At 43.9% G+C, this 11,877-nt stretch overlaps 2 pseudogenes; both read right to left on the bottom strand.

Annotated features, from left to right (window-relative positions):
* Nucleotides 1-1,450: 1,450 nt before the first annotated feature.
* On the bottom strand, nucleotides 1,451-1,622 carry LOC135372956 (U2 spliceosomal RNA; annotated as a pseudogene).
* A 6,293-nt stretch (nucleotides 1,623-7,915) lies between these two features.
* Nucleotides 7,916-8,087, bottom strand: LOC135372955 (U2 spliceosomal RNA; annotated as a pseudogene).
* Nucleotides 8,088-11,877: the final 3,790 nt, after the last annotated feature.

The raw sequence follows: 11,877 nt of genomic DNA, 5'->3' as shown, positions 1-11,877 counted from the left end.
ATCTTTGTACATTACTGCATTTATCTCGATGATCTTCCCAAACGGCGTGAGTGCCTTTTCAAGGTAATCTGACGGCACGTACGTTGGTAAATAACGGCAGGTCACGTACACGAGGCGCGAACTTTCTAATTCGACATCAACTTTTGTGTTTCCGATACGAATACAATTTGCTTCTGTGATCTTGTTCATTGCGACAATACTGTTGACTACCACTTGGAAAAACGTGCGTCCCAAGTGTTGTACACTGTAGACTTGATTTAAGCCTACTTGATCTGCAGTAGCGTCGATGATTTCATCGATGGAAGTGCCTGCAGCAACACTTACATTGAAAGCGTACTCCTTTGGAGGCGGAACCGCTCTACCAGCCATTGCTCCGGGCAGGTAGGACCACAATGGCCCCGAGATCCCAGCTAAAGAGACTCCGGGGCCTAGTTGTAGACGAAAGGAAGCAGTACTCCGTAGAAAAACCTTCACACACTCTTAGCCAAAAGGCCGAGAAGCGATAAATATTACACGTCCATCTTACGCTCTGGTCACGGTCGCGGCACCTGACTCCTCGGGTGTCACGTCGCCAAATTCAACATGATGTGGTGCGTGTAAGAAGCACTAGAATGATAGTCGGACTGCATGAAATGCGCATGTTAGCGGACGGAACTCGTGTTTCTTTCTCCCTTGTATCCGCCAAAAGACCGAGAAGAGATATACACTGCACGTCTCCCCCGTTTCGCTTCTGTCGCAGTCTCGCCTTCTACGTCCGCGCGTGGCACGTCGCCGGTTTGGGCATCGTGGTATATGGGTACGGAACACTAGGGTGTTAGTGCTAATGCATCACGGCCCGTGAGATAAAAATGATTGATTGGAAATTGCAAGAGAGAGAGAAAGAAAGAAAGAAAGAGAGAAAGAAAGAAAGAAAGAAGGAAGGAAGGAAGGAAGGAAGGAAGGAAGGAAGGAAGGAAGGAAGGAAGGAAGGAAGGAAGGAAGGAAGGAAGGAAGGAAGGAAGGAAGGAAGGAAGGAAGGAAGAAAGAAAGAAAGAAAGAAAGAAAGAAAGAAAGAAAGAAAGAAAGAAAGAAAGAAAGAAAGAAAGAAAGAAAGAAAGAAAGAAAGAAAGAAAGAAAGAAAGAAAGAAAGAAAGAAAGAAAGAAAGAAAGAAAGAAAGAAAGAAAGAAAGATAGATAGATAGATAGATAGATAGATAGATAGATAGATAGATAGATAGATAGATAGATAGATAGAATGAATGAATGAATGAATGAATGAATGAATGAATGAATGTGTACCCTAGTGGCCAGACAGGACATTTCCCAGTGGTTGTCTCCAGTGTGTTCTGTGTCTGCTGTAGGTTCCCTGCTTTGCTTGGTGTTGTTTCTACGCTTCCCTCTTTTGCCTGTCTCTGGTCATCATGGCTGATGCTTATTGATGCTGTTTCGGAATTTCTGTTTTTTGTTTTGAGACGGGTGGGCCACACCTGGAGGTAGTGCAATACCAGGGCAACCCTTGACAGTGCCGAGGCGAGCTTCAGACACACTGTCTCGGGCCAAAAATAAGATTAATATCGTGAGTCCAAATAGGGCTCGTATCAGATATTAAGCTGATAAGAACAGATACTGTACAGAAAATTTATTTGACCTTTGCGTACATTCCTTATTCAAAGTGCATATTTACACATACATATGTAACTACATAACATTTTTCTGAATGCGACTATCCAACATGATTAAAAAGAAGAATGACTAACTTCCTCTACGGAAGCGTTCAAAAAATAACTACGTGACACACTCACTACAGAAAAACGTGTCAATCACTTCAGCTGCTGCCTTCCCACAGCCTAACGACGACCCAGCACGACCGTGTCCTTCACTATCCTTACAAACCTTGTGGACCATTTTTGCAAAAATTCTCTCTCTCCCAATATCACCAGCTCCATTTCTAGGTGTTTGGTTATCCTGGTTCTGAGTCGATGTAACATAGGGTGCCTAAAACGCAATCGTCTCCCCTGTCTCGCAGCTTGACATCTATTCTTCCATAATACGTGGCGCCCTATTGCTACTACCAACCTCAAAAAACGACTTCGGATTTGACTGCCTGGTCGATAACGTTCACTGAACTGGTGACATACTAGTGTCCAAAAAGTTCTAGCTACTACGCAAGTGTTGAGAACATGTTCAATCGATTCCGAGAGACCACAGTTTGGGCAAACATCTGTACGTGTCACTCCCCAACGAAAAAGACGATTTCTAGTAGGTAAAACTCCCCAACCTGCTGACCACTGAAAATCCCTAACATCGTAGGGTAAGTCGTTGGCGGTTAAATCTATCCATGACTGGTTCAAGGTGAGTAAGTTATTAGGCCTACTCGTTGTGGGAGTACAAAGGAGCTCGCATATCCTCGAGACTGCGGTGTTTCGAACGTTGATTGACGGCGCTTCCGTTTCTACTTTGTGAAAAATTTCAACAACCCTTGCGTAAAAAGGTAACGGGAATTCTGCTGTGGGACAGAGATTGCCAAGACCCCGTGGCACTAAAACTCTTCTTTTAGTACTAAGAAAATACAAAATAAGTGGTCGCGATGGACTATCTACATCTTCTAAAATCGTCAAAACACTTCGAAGCGCCAAGAGTCTGCAGAAGGTCGTAACACAAGGCAGACTCCACCCCCCTTCCTCTCGGGAACGACGTAGCGTTTCTCTGTTCACTAATTCTGTTCGTCCTCCCCAGAAAAAGGAAAAGCACAGACTGTTCACTTTTGTACATATACTCGTCGGGGGAAAAGCAATTCTCGCGATGTGCCAGAGTTTTGCACATAGAACAGATTTTATCATATAGGCTCGTTCTTGGAACGAAAACTGAAAACGATTCATCACTGCAAGTTTTCGTTGTATGTGTGATACGATATCGACCCAGTTAGAAACTGCCACGCCCGTTGCATCAAAAACGACCCCCAAAATTGACAAAACGGGTTCATACTGAATGCCGTTAGATAAGATGTCGGCAAATCCGCCAACTGATAACGCTTTACATTTAGCTGCGTTTAGACGTGCTCCCGAAAACCGGGAGTATAAAGCATACGTCTTTAAAGCATGTCGAATACAATCGTCACTTTGTACAAAAAGCAAAATGTCGTCTGCGTATGCTGAAACTACTAACGATTTTGTACCTGGCACAGGAAAACCGCGGATGTTAACATTGTTCTGTAATTTGTGCAACAGGGGGTCAATACACAATACAAAAAGCATGGGAGATAATGGACAGCCCTGTCGTACTCCTCGTGACACAGCGAAAGGGGAACGAAGCTGTCCATTAACAACTAGCGTACTACAAAGGTCAAAATACAATGACTTTAGTATATTGACAAACTCGTCCGGAAAGCCAAAACATCTCAACACTGTAAACAAGTAAGAATGTTCTATACGATCAAAAGCTTTTTCTTGATCGAACGAAACTATACACCCGGATAACGAACGCGAGTTTGCATACTCTAGTATGTCGCGCACCAACAAAAGAGACGAATAAATACTTCTTCCCAAAACTGAACTGGTTTGCCATGGAGACACTACATAAGGCAGAGCTACTCGAAGACGTCTGGCCAACACACTCGCTACGATTTTATAATCTGAATTGAGGAGGGTTATCGGTCTCCACATTTCTGGGGCATTACGACAGGACATGTTCTTCTTTGGAATTAAAACCACTACTCCTCTTTTAAAGGACTTGGGCAGCTGTCCAGTTATAAGGAAATGGTTGATCAATCGTACCAAAAGAGGCCCTAGATGGTCCCAAAAATGCATATAAAACTCTATTGATAGACCATCTTCTCCTGGGGTAGAGCCAGTTTTCATACTTCGAGCCGCTTCGTGAACTTCCGACAAAGTGACTGGACTGCATAGAGCTTCATGCAACGACTCGGGTAGCTGCGGCAGGTCTGATAGGAAATTCATCATTTCTCTATCAAATTCAAATCCCGTGTGAGATTGTTCGGACTGAAATAGCTTACTAAAATACTGCTCGAACACAAATCGAATATCTGAAGCGTTATCTGAAACCGTTCCATCAGACAAAGCGACTTTTTCTACACGACTAGACATCGTTGGACTGACGTCCTCTATTCGAACATAACGTAGTATCTCGGGATTCGAGACTGGATGATTACGGGTTAAAAGTACAGATGCTGTTCTCGACGACAGGCGAAACGTCCTATAATATCTTTCACGCAACATTTCTAAGTATTCCTGCATAATTAGAGTTGCCGCTCCACCTCTCTTAACTATCTGCATTTTACGCCATAAATTATTCAAAAGCGCTATACGTTTTAGTTTTAACTCTCTGCCAGCCGTTATCAAACATTTCCGCCATTCTGCTTTCTGGCTATCCCAAAGATCTGGAGAATGATTGTAGCCCGCTGTCAACTCTGTTATCTCTCTTTTTACTGTTTCTGACGTATCTCGATCACGCAGAATGTTCGCGTCTAGTCGCCACAAGAAACGATTACTAGAAACCCGAGCCGGCAACTCCAATTCTACAAGAATAGGCACATGGTCTGTAATATACCCAGCACTCTGGGGAAGCGGTAACATCTGGCAACTAATACACTGTACAATATCTTTTGGGAAATACAATCGGTCAATTCGGCTGTAAGAATGACCTCGAGACCAAGTATGTGTAAAAGTGTTCCCGTACATTTCCACCCAAGCATCAGCAAGGTCATATTGTTCAAAAATGCGTTTCAGCTCTTTTCCCCTCCATTCTGCCCTTCCGAGCCCAGGCCCTCGAACATCCCTGTGTGAATCCAGGACACAGTTAAAGTCGCCAGCTAAGATGAAGGGCTGTGCTTCCAATAGAAAAACTTCCAAGCTTCGGTAAAAATTCCTTGCCATACTTGGGCGAGTGGGGCCATACACATTAATTATACGCCACTTTGAACCCCCCCAAAAGGATATCCAGACAAGCTACTCTCCCTATCTCGTCATGGCAAAAAGTGCATTCACTTATCAGTGAACGACGAAAGATAATCACACCTACACCCAAAGAGCGACTGGATGCAAAAGAAAAGTAACAATCAACCGAGAAGCGTGTTTTGAAACTCAACACGTCTCGTAAACAATAGAAATTCGTTTCCTGGATTACAAGTATATCGCATTTACTGGACTGTGCGAGCTGCATCACTTCCCTTTGTTTATCGGGACTACGAAAACCTTGTACATTTAGGGTGAGAAGACTCAACCGCACGAATAGGAAAAGAAAAGTTCCCATTACGAAGAGTTAGAATCACTATCTGAAACATTCCACTTCCCTATATCACCCGTACTCATCTTTTTTTTCTTTTTGGACGCTACTTTCGGGCTTTGACCTTGGTCGCTGCTTGAAGACAAACCCCGTTTCGGTTCTGTACTTGCGCCCGAGGTAATGCTTTCGTCGTCCTCTGGTACCTTTGGCTGTTGTGTAGATTGTGGCGGGAACTTATGTCCAGCCTCGCGGCGTTCGTAGGAAAGGCTAGCCGATGATGCCAGCCGTTGTGGAAGGGGATGAATTGCACTCAACGATGGTGGAAGGTTGTCTTGAAGTGGCAGCGGTTCTTTTACGCTGGAATCTTCCACTTCACTATCCGTTGCGGTCATTTCCGGAGACTGTAGTATTGCGGGGATCAATGTCCTGGTTTCAGACATAGGAGTTGTTGTACTTGTACTCGACGTCGTGGAACATGAGTCCATATCTAGGTTCCCTCCAGTTGTTTCTGCGTACTCATGTGGCGCGTCTACTGTAGGTTCTGTGCGATTCGTTTCCATAGGTGCGTCAGGTTGTTTTTGTGATGGCGCTTCCGCATTTCCAGCAGCTCCACGTAATGGAGGAAAATCGTCATCCCTTTGTAAGACAACTTCTGCGTATTGGCGTTTCGTTGTGCAATCCGCCGTGGCATGTGCTCCTTCGCATCGAAGACATCTGGCTTGGCATGTTGCAGCTGGATGTCCAAAACAGAGGCACCGCGAACAATAGTCCACGTCACAAGCATCCTTGAAGTGGCCTTCACGTTTACACCGCCTGCAAACCATCTTCATTCCTCTGTAGTTGAACGTTACCCTGTGGCCGTTGACTCTTAAGAAATTTGGAACCGGGTTTTTTACCGACATTTCCATCTTGATAATCCTGTCTCCGGTTCGTACAGTAGGGCGATCTTTGTACATTACTGCATTTATCTCGATGATCTTCCCAAACGGCGTGAGTGCCTTTTCAAGGTAATCTGACGGCACGTACGTTGGTAAATAACGGCAGGTCACGTACACGAGGCGCGAACTTTCTAATTCGACATCAACTTTTGTGTTTCCGATACGAATACAATTTGCTTCTGTGATCTTGTTCATTGCGACAATACTGTTGACTACCACTTGGAAAAACGTGCGTCCCAAGTGTTGTACACTGTAGACTTGATTTAAGCCTACTTGATCTGCAGTAGCGTCGATGATTTCATCGATGGAAGTGCCTGCAGCAACACTTACATTGAAAGCGTACTCCTTTGGAGGCGGAACCGCTCTACCAGCCATTGCTCCGGGCAGGTAGGACCACAATGGCCCCGAGATCCCAGCTAAAGAGACTCCGGGGCCTAGTTGTAGACGAAAGGAAGCAGTACTCCGTAGAAAAACCTTCACACACTCTTAGCCAAAAGGCCGAGAAGCGATAAATATTACACGTCCATCTTACGCTCTGGTCACGGTCGCGGCACCTGCCTCCTCGGGTGTCACGTCGCCAAATTCAACATGATGTGGTGCGTGTAAGAAGCACTAGAATGATAGTCGGACTGCATGAAATGCGCATGTTAGCGGACGGAACTCGTGTTTCTTTCTCCCTTGTATCCGCCAAAAGACCGAGAAGAGATATACACTGCACGTCTCCCCCGTTTCGCTTCTGTCGCAGTCTCGCCTTCTACGTCCGCGCGTGGCACGTCGCCGGTTTGGGCATCGTGGTATATGGGTACGGAACACTAGGGTGTTAGTGCTAATGCATCACGGCCCGTGAGATAAAAATGATTGATTGGAAATTGCAAGAGAGAGAGAAAGAAAGAAAGAAAGAGAGAAAGAAAGAAAGAAAGAAAGAAAGAAGGAAGGAAGGAAGGAAGGAAGGAAGGAAGGAAGGAAGGAAGGAAGGAAGGAAGGAAGGAAGGAAGGAAGGAAGGAAGGAAGGAAGGAAGGAAGGAAGGAAGGAAGGAAGGAAGGAAGGAAGGAAGGAAGGAAGGAAGGAAGGAAGGAAGGAAGGAAGGAAGGAAGGAAGGAAGGAAGGAAGGAAGGAAGGAAGGAAGGAAGGAAGGAAGGAAGGAAGGAAGGAAGGAAAGAAAGAAAGAAAGAAAGAAAGAAAGAAAGAAAGAAAGAAAGAAAGAAAGAAAGAAAGAAAGAAAGAAAGAAAGAAAGAAAGAAAGAAAGAAAGAAAGAAAGAAAGAAAGAAAGAAAGATAGATAGATAGATAGATAGATAGATAGATAGATAGATAGATAGATAGATAGATAGATAGATAGATAGATAGATAGATAGATAGATAGATAGATAGATAGATAGATAGATAGATAGATAGATAGATAGATAGATAGATAGATAGATAGATAGATAGATAGATAGATAGATAGATAGATAGATAGATAGATAGATAGATAGATAGATAGATAGATAGATAGATAGATAGATAGATAGATAGATAGATAGATAGATAGATAGAATGAATGAATGAATGAATGAATGAATGAATGAATGAATGAATGTGTACCCTAGTGGCCAGACAGGACATTTCCCAGTGGTTGTCTCCAGTGTGTTCTGTGTCTGCTGTAGGTTCCCTGCTTTGCTTGGTGTTGTTTCTACGCTTCCCTCTTTTGCCTGTCTCTGGTCATCATGGCTGATGCTTATTGATGCTGTTTCGGAATTTCTGTTTTTTGTTTTGAGACGGGTGGGCCACACCTGGAGGTAGTGCAATACCAGGGCAACCCTTGACAGTGCCGAGGCGAGCTTCAGACACACTGTCTCGGGCCAAAAATAAGATTAATATCGTGAGTCCAAATAGGGCTCGTATCAGATATTAAGCTGATAAGAACAGATACTGTACAGAAAATTTATTTGACCTTTGCGTACATTCCTTATTCAAAGTGCATATTTACACATACATATGTAACTACATAACATTTTTCTGAATGCGACTATCCAACATGATTAAAAAGAAGAATGACTAACTTCCTCTACGGAAGCGTTCAAAAAATAACTACGTGACACACTCACTACAGAAAAACGTGTCAATCACTTCAGCTGCTGCCTTCCCACAGCCTAACGACGACCCAGCACGACCGTGTCCTTCACTATCCTTACAAACCTTGTGGACCATTTTTGCAAAAATTCTCTCTCTCCCAATATCACCAGCTCCATTTCTAGGTGTTTGGTTATCCTGGTTCTGAGTCGATGTAACATAGGGTGCCTAAAACGCAATCGTCTCCCCTGTCTCGCAGCTTGACATCTATTCTTCCATAATACGTGGCGCCCTATTGCTACTACCAACCTCAAAAAACGACTTCGGATTTGACTGCCTGGTCGATAACGTTCACTGAACTGGTGACATACTAGTGTCCAAAAAGTTCTAGCTACTACGCAAGTGTTGAGAACATGTTCAATCGATTCCGAGAGACCACAGTTTGGGCAAACATCTGTACGTGTCACTCCCCAACGAAAAAGACGATTTCTAGTAGGTAAAACTCCCCAACCTGCTGACCACTGAAAATCCCTAACATCGTAGGGTAAGTCGTTGGCGGTTAAATCTATCCATGACTGGTTCAAGGTGAGTAAGTTATTAGGCCTACTCGTTGTGGGAGTACAAAGGAGCTCGCATATCCTCGAGACTGCGGTGTTTCGAACGTTGATTGACGGCGCTTCCGTTTCTACTTTGTGAAAAATTTCAACAACCCTTGCGTAAAAAGGTAACGGGAATTCCGCTGTGGGACAGAGATTGCCAAGACCCCGTGGCACTAAAACTCTTCTTTTAGTACTAAGAAAATACAAAATAAGTGGTCGCGATGGACTATCTACATCTTCTAAAATCGTCAAAACACTTCGAAGCGCCAAGAGTCTGCAGAAGGTCGTAACACAAGGCAGACTCCACCCCCCTTCCTCTCGGGAACGACGTAGCGTTTCTCTGTTCACTAATTCTGTTCATCCTCCCCAGAAAAAGGAAAAGCACAGACTGTTCACTTTTGTACATATACTCGTCGGGGGAAAAGCAATTCTCGCGATGTGCCAGAGTTTTGCACATAGAACAGATTTTATCATATAGGCTCGTTCTTGGAACGAAAACTGAAAACGATTCATCACTGCAAGTTTTCGTTGTATGTGTGATACGATATCGACCCAGTTAGAAACTGCCACGCCCGTTGCATCAAAAACGACCCCCAAAATTGACAAAACGGGTTCATACTGAATGCCGTTAGATAAGATGTCGGCAAATCCGCCAACTGATAACGCTTTACATTTAGCTGCGTTTAGACGTGCTCCCGAAAACCGGGAGTATAAAGCATACGTCTTTAAAGCATGTCGAATACAATCGTCACTTTGTACAAAAAGCAAAATGTCGTCTGCGTATGCTGAAACTACTAACGATTTTGTACCTGGCACAGGAAAACCGCGGATGTTAACATTGTTCTGTAATTTGTGCAACAGGGGGTCAATACACAATACAAAAAGCTTGGGAGATAATGGACAGCCCTGTCGTACTCCTCGTGACACAGCGAAAGGGGAACAAAGCTGTCCATTAACAACTAGCGTACTACAAAGGTCAAAATACAATGACTTTAGTATATTGACAAACTCGTCCGGAAAGCCAAAACATCTCAACACTGTAAACAAGTAAGAATGTTCTATACGATCAAAAGCTTTTTCTTGATCGAACGAAACTATACACCCGGATAACGAACGCGAGTTTGCATACTCTAGTATGTCGCGCACCAACAAAAGAGACGAATAAATACTTCTTCCCAAAACTGAACTGGTTTGCCATGGAGACACTACATAAGGCAGAGCTACTCGAAGACGTCTGGCCAACACACTCGCTACGATTTTATAATCTGAATTGAGGAGGGTTATCGGTCTCCACATTTATGGGGCATTACGACAGGGCATGTTCTTCTTTGGAATTAAAACCACTACTCCTCTTTTAAAGGACTTGGGCAGCTGTCCAGTTATAAGGAAATGGTTGATCAATCGTACCAAAAGAGGCCCTAGATGGTCCCAAAAATGCATATAAAACTCTATTGATAGACCATCTTCTCCTGGGGTAGAGCCAGTTTTCATACTTCGAGCCGCTTCGTGAACTTCCGACAAAGTGACTGGACTGCATAGAGCTTCATGCAACGACTCGGGTAGCTGCGGCAGGTCTGATAGGAAATTCATCATTTCTCTATCAAATTCAAATCCCGTGTGAGATTGTTCGGACTGAAATAGCTTACTAAAATACTGCTCGAACACAAATCGAATATCTGAAGCGTTATCTGAAACCGTTCCATCAGACAAAGCGACTTTTTCTACACGACTAGACATCGTTGGACTGACGTCCTCTATTCGAACATAACGTAGTATCTCGGGATTCGAGACTGGATGATTACGGGTTAAAAGTACAGATGCTGTTCTCGACGACAGGCGAAACGTCCTATAATATCTTTCACGCAACATTTCTAAGTGTTCCTGCATAATTAGAGTTGCCGCTCCACCTCTCTTAACTATCTGCATTTTACGCCATAAATTATTCAAAAGCGCTATACGTTTTAGTTTTAACTCTCTGCCAGCCGTTATCAAACATTTCCGCCATTCTGCTTTCTGGCTATCCCAAAGATCTGGAGAATGATTGTAGCCCGCTGTCAACTCTGTTATCTCTCTTTTTACTGTTTCTGACGTATCTCGATCACGCAGAATGTTCGCGTCTAGTCGCCACAAGAAACGATTACTAGAAACCCGAGCCGGCAACTCCAATTCTACAAGAATAGGCACATGGTCTGTAATATACCCAGCACTCTGGGGAAGCGGTAACATCTGGCAACTAATACACTGTACAATATCTTTTGGGAAATACAATCGGTCAATTCGGCTGTAAGAATGACCTCGAGACCAAGTATGTGTAAAAGTGTTCCCGTACATTTCCACCCAAGCATCAGCAAGATCATATTGTTCAAAAATGCGTTTCAGCTCTTTTCCCCTCCATTCTGCCCTTCCGAGCCCAGGCCCTCAAACATCCCTGTGTGAATCCAGGACACAGTTAAAGTCGCCAGCTAAGATGAAGGGCTGTGCTTCCAATAGAAAAACTTCCAAGCTTCGGTAAAAATTCCTTGCCATACTTGGGCGAGTGGGGCCATACACATTAATTATACGCCACTTTGAACCCCCCAAAAGGATATCCAGACAAGCTACTCTCCCTATCTCGTCATGGCAAAAAGTGCATTCACTTATCAGTGAACGACGAAAGATAATCACACCTACACCCAAAGAGCGACTGGATGCAAAAGAAAAGTAACAATCAACCGAGAAGCGTGTTTTGAAACTCAACACGTCTCGTAAACAATAGAAATTCGTTTCCTGGATTACAAGTATATCGCATTTACTGGACTGTGCGAGCTGCATCACTTCCCTTTGTTTATCGGGACTACGAAAACCTTGTACATTTAGGGTGAGAAGACTCAACCGCACGAATAGGAAAAGAAAAGTTCCCATTACGAAGAGTTAGAATCACTATCTGAAACATTCCACTTCCCTATATCACCCGTACTCATCTTTTTTTCTTTTTGGACGCTACTTTCGGGCTTTGACCTTGGTCGCTGCTTGAAGACAAACCCCGTTTCGGTTCTGTACTTGCGCCCGAGGTAATGCTTTCGTCGTC

The sequence above is a fragment of the Ornithodoros turicata genome, unplaced genomic scaffold (genome assembly GCF_037126465.1).
Source record: "Ornithodoros turicata isolate Travis unplaced genomic scaffold, ASM3712646v1 Chromosome17, whole genome shotgun sequence".
Taxonomy (NCBI): Eukaryota; Metazoa; Arthropoda; class Arachnida; order Ixodida; family Argasidae; genus Ornithodoros; species Ornithodoros turicata.
The sequence above is the reverse complement of the archived record's forward strand: the minus strand, read 5'-3'. Positions and strand labels throughout refer to the sequence as shown.